Source organism: Pteropus alecto, unplaced genomic scaffold (assembly GCF_000325575.1).
Source record: "Pteropus alecto unplaced genomic scaffold, ASM32557v1 scaffold237, whole genome shotgun sequence".
Taxonomy (NCBI): Eukaryota; Metazoa; Chordata; class Mammalia; order Chiroptera; family Pteropodidae; genus Pteropus; species Pteropus alecto.
In genome coordinates, this window is record NW_006440624.1 from 150,205 (window position 1) to 155,240 (window position 5,036).

The following is a 5,036-nucleotide window of genomic DNA, read 5'->3' on the forward strand; positions in this document are numbered from 1 at the left end:
AGAAAAATAAAAAAATTGTACAATATTATTTATAAGTGGAATTAAAAAAAAAACTCATAGAAATGGAATGGTGGTTGGCAGCAGTTGAGGGTGGGTGGGAAAAATTGGAAGATGTTGGTCAAAGGGTACAAATTTTAAATTATAAGATGGATACATTCTGAGGATCTAATGTACAGCATGAAACTATGGGTAATAATTGAAATTTATTGAGAGTATAGATCTTAAGTATTCTTATGAAATTTAACAAAATGAATGAAAGTAGCCCATTATATACACAGACATATGCTTATAGAGTTTTTATAAAACATTTTATATTCTAACTGCTAATTTTAGGAAAGTCATAAAGAGCTGGTAACAAATATAAGCCACTACATTTTCACTATGCAAGTAAAATGGTTTGACCTAAAGCCATCAATCACATCCTTACTAGACCTTGGTGTGGCAGAGACCAATTAGAGGACCATTAATATAAGCCAGATGAGAGAGAATGGTGACTTGGATGGGGGAAGTGAAAAGAAGTAGGATCCTAGGTATTCTTTGAAGAATTTACTGATGTCCTAGATGTGAAAGGTGAGATAAAGAGAGTCATAATGATTCTAAAGTTTTTGATCGAAAAAACTGAAAGGATAGTGAAGGCTATAAGCATAGCAGGTATTGGTTGTATTGTAAAGGAATACTGGGAGTTCCATTTTGGAAACGTCAATTTGAGATGTCTATTAGTGATCTAATTAGCAATATCAATTAGCAGCTGGGGGTGGGAAAGTTGGAAGATCTAATAAGCATCTAATTAGGTCAGGACCAGCAAAATTATATATTTAGGAGTCAATAACATAGAGATGGCATTTAAAACCATGAAACCAGATGAAATCACTAAGTGAGGGATTGCAGATAGGAAAGAGAAGAGTCACCAAGCCCTGGGCATCTCAACATTAAGGAGCTTCTAAGTAAAACCATAAGTTATAATTTTAATTATTTTTATTACTAAATTAAATATGTTCTCTTTGATTATATTTCTGAATCTCCTTGTATTAACACAAGGGAAGAGATAAAAAATTATTAAACAAACAAACATATAATGTTAATATGAGATTTTTTTTCTCCCACAAATGTTAATAAAGTGGACATCGGGTAAAGGAAAAGATTCTACACAGAGGGAATGGCTAAAGTGAAGATCAAGATCTTTTCCTTAGGAAGTTGTTAAACAAAACTGTTTATAGTGGCTGATGTCTGAGGACAACAATCCTTTACCTAAAAATCCCTCTTGGCCAAGTCCCAATATCTAGCTAATAAAACTATAATTTTGAACTCCATGAAAGGGTATATAGAAATTAGTTTTCTGAAACAAATGGAAAACACATGTGAAAGAAAGCAAATCACATTAAGAGTCAAATCAGTGTAACACTCTTAAGTGCATGAGCCTTTTTGGTTTGAAGTTGATGACCTCAAATCCCATGAAAAGACAGCATTATATATTGTTCTATTGCTGGCACATTTACTATATTGTTGATTATCCAGCAGACAAACTCAAGAGGTTCTTTGAAGCAAAAGTGAATTAGAAGACACTCCTCTAATACTAAAGGACTTGCCCAGTTGAAATATGTTGAATCTACTAAAAACTGTCGTCGGAAAAAGAAAGCCATTCTTTTTCATTTTATCTGTCATTGGTACCATTAGTAGTAGTAGTAGTAGTAGTAGTACCACCAATCAGAGAGCTTAAAATATATAATTCTTAAATATTTTTGAATGAATTAATAAATGAGATTTATTATAACAAATGCTTTCAATATGATTTAAAATATAATCAGTATTTTTACATACAAGTCAAGTAAGGTAAATAGATATTAATTCAATTCACTATATAAATGAGTTAGGCTTTAATTTGTTAACTATATTTACAAAAACTTTACTATATATTATATATTAATAAATGTTCTCATTTAAATCTCAGAACATCTTATAATGTGAATTAGGAAAATATTAACTTTTTCTACAGATAAGGTTAGATGATCTCCCTATGGTCAAATTGCTAAGTTGACAGCTAAGACTTAACCATAGATATTCTAATTCCAAGGAAAACTCCATTTACCATAGAACTACTTTACCATAATTACTTCAATGAATTTTAAAATACACTGATTAATTCTCACATCTGATTTACCTCAGGCACAGAATTTTTACCATCTGTTGTGGTTTGTGATTTAACATATATATACATGTGAAAAATGGCAAGTGATTAAGAATAAAACAACTACCCAGGCAAAGTAAACTTTATATAATTAAAAATATATTCATGAAGCTCTAAAGTAGTTGCAAATAAAATAATTCTGATACTCGCTTTCAAACAAGTTAAGAAAGATGTTTCCTATATTTTCCTAAATAAAATTATTTAAGAAAATATTTCAAAACATTTTAAGCATCAAAGCATTTTAAACATTGAAAAATTTTTTATTAACCTTTCTACCTGAATATTTTTAGACTTTGATCAATTTTACTAAAAGAACATGGAAGTAAATTATACAAAAATAGAGTTGAGTAAAGCCCTAAAATTGTAGGAATCTAGTATAACATATTAATTACTCTATTTTTAATACTAAGTTACTAAAAAATGTTTATTTCACAAAGTTTTTCAAAAAAGTATGATAACCTAGAAATCACAGCATAAATTTTTAGAATTACCCTTAATTATCACATTCCGTATTAAAAGTAATTCTGAGCAGGGATCAAAACACTACTATAAAGTTCTCTTATTTAGAAACTTGTAAAGATTAAGAGGACAAGATGAAAGTTTTGATACTGATCAAGTTCATTCTGGTCATTGCCACTTGCTTTTTGGTATAAATTCTTACACTGGAAACTTAGAACTCTCTAATGTTAAGAAATATATAACACAGAGATATACTCTAGAGTGAGAAAATGCACTGAGCTTTTACAAACTGAAGAGTCAGGTGGAAATAATGAAAAAGCAATAATTCTTTCCTTCCTTCAACAACCATAAGAATATGTCTATTTACTATCTCTTTAACTAAGAAGAGAAAAAAAGAAGGAGCAAAAGTCAGAAAATAAAGATTTCAAAGAAAAAAAGTACAGAAAGCATTGAGAAGTTTAGGAAATTCTCTAAGCAAGTTAGAAGGAATTAAATTTGTGACAGATGTTAACAAAGTCTGTGCTTCCCTTCCATTTCCATGTACTCTCATCTCGAATGCACATGTGGATGGTGATGTCCTCTGAAGTCTACATTAGGAAGGGGTTCACATATCAAACTTGTTTGCTTTCAGCTAATTAACCCTATGATTCTGCCTTAAAAACCAAGAGGAGTAAACAATTTTCCACTTAAACATCAAGTACATAGTTATTTCACAAACTGGACTATTTGGAAACACAGATCATATAATCATATTGTTATTTGTTTTTCTGAGACTGAGTCCCTTCGTTTTAAGCACTCTATGTTTTCTTTAATATCTCTTGAAAGACTCATTAAATAATTTTCTTATGCTTTCCCAGCTTAATTATCATTCTTCACTAGCTTCATATAATTTTTTCTAAGATGACATAGTTTTCACAATATCTGTAGATTTAATTCCTCTTTAATAATGTATGTAAATTCACTTAAACAACTCTCATTTTTCCAAGTTTTTGTCTCTTCTTTTTTCCTTCATTTGTTAGAAATTATTTCCATGACATTTTAGGACTTACACAAGGCTTTGACTCACAATAAAAATTAATTAACATTTTTAGACTATTGCCTTCCAATTCATAAACATAGTACAATCCTGTTTTATTAGTTCATTTTAATTCTGCTTAATAATTATGACAGGCAGAATAATGGCCCTGAATGATGTCTATATCCTAATTCCCAGAACCTACAAATATGTTATCTTTTATGGCAAAAGGGAATTTGCATAATCGATTAAGATTAAAGACCTTATTTTTTTGTTTTTATGCCTATAGCACCCAATCTTCCTAGGTGGTCTCTCATCCAAGTACTAACCAGGCCCAACTCTGCTTAGTTCCAAGATCAGATGGGATCAGGAGTGTTCAGGGTGGCATGGCTGTAGACAACATTCAAGACCTTAAAATGATGAGATTATCATAGATGATCTAGGTGAGCCAAATTTAATCACATAAATCCTTAAAAATAAAGGCAGAACAGTGAGTGACACCAAAAGCCACTGTATAGCTTTGAAGATGGAGGAAGGGGACATGAGTCAAGGAATGTAGCAGCCTCAAAAAGCTAGCAACAACTCTTAGTTTATAGCCAAAGGAAAATGGCCCCCTCGGTCTTACAAACACAGGAACTAAATTCTGCCAACAACCCAAATGAGCAAGAAACAGATTTCCCCTAGAGACTTCAAAAAGAAATGAAGCCTGCTGACACCTTGGTTGAAGTCTGAATATTTCTGACTTTAAGAACAGTAATGTAATAAATTTGTGTTTTCTTAAGCCACTAAAGTTATGGTAATTTATTATGGCAGTATAGCAAACTAATATAATGAAGTTTTCTAGTTTTTAGTGAAGAGATTAAACATATCATCATATTGAATAAGCATTTTTAAGTTATTGTAAATGGCAGTTATATTTAAATTTTATATTTTCTTTGTTGATAATATATAGAAATAAAATTGATTTCATACATTTACCTATTATATAGTGACATTGCTATATGTTTTAGTAATTCTGATCATTTTCCTGTATATTTGGACTGAAAAAAACAGATTAATATAAAAGCAATAGCAGCTACACAATTCTTCTGTCAAGGGTAATACGAGAATACAGGAATTAACACAAAAAAATAAACTCTAAATTTCTCTTAAAACAGATCTTAAAGAGATCTGTATACTATTATAAAGTCATTATACATTATAAAGTCAGAGGAATTTTTAAAAAATAATGGATTTTTAGAACTTTACTACAAGTAAATTTTACTTTACTATATTTACTTCAACTCTGTGAATTAAAGAACCCAAATAGTCCCAAAAACTTATAACTAAAATATGATGTTTCAGTATTTCAGAAAAGGCACTATATTGAGAGTTAAA

At 30.1% G+C, this 5,036-nt stretch overlaps 1 pseudogene; it reads right to left on the reverse strand.

Moving 5' to 3' along the window:
- Positions 1-3,939: 3,939 nt before the first annotated feature.
- On the reverse strand, positions 3,940-4,057 carry LOC112484208 (annotated as a pseudogene).
- Between the last annotated feature and the right edge of the window lie 979 nt (positions 4,058-5,036).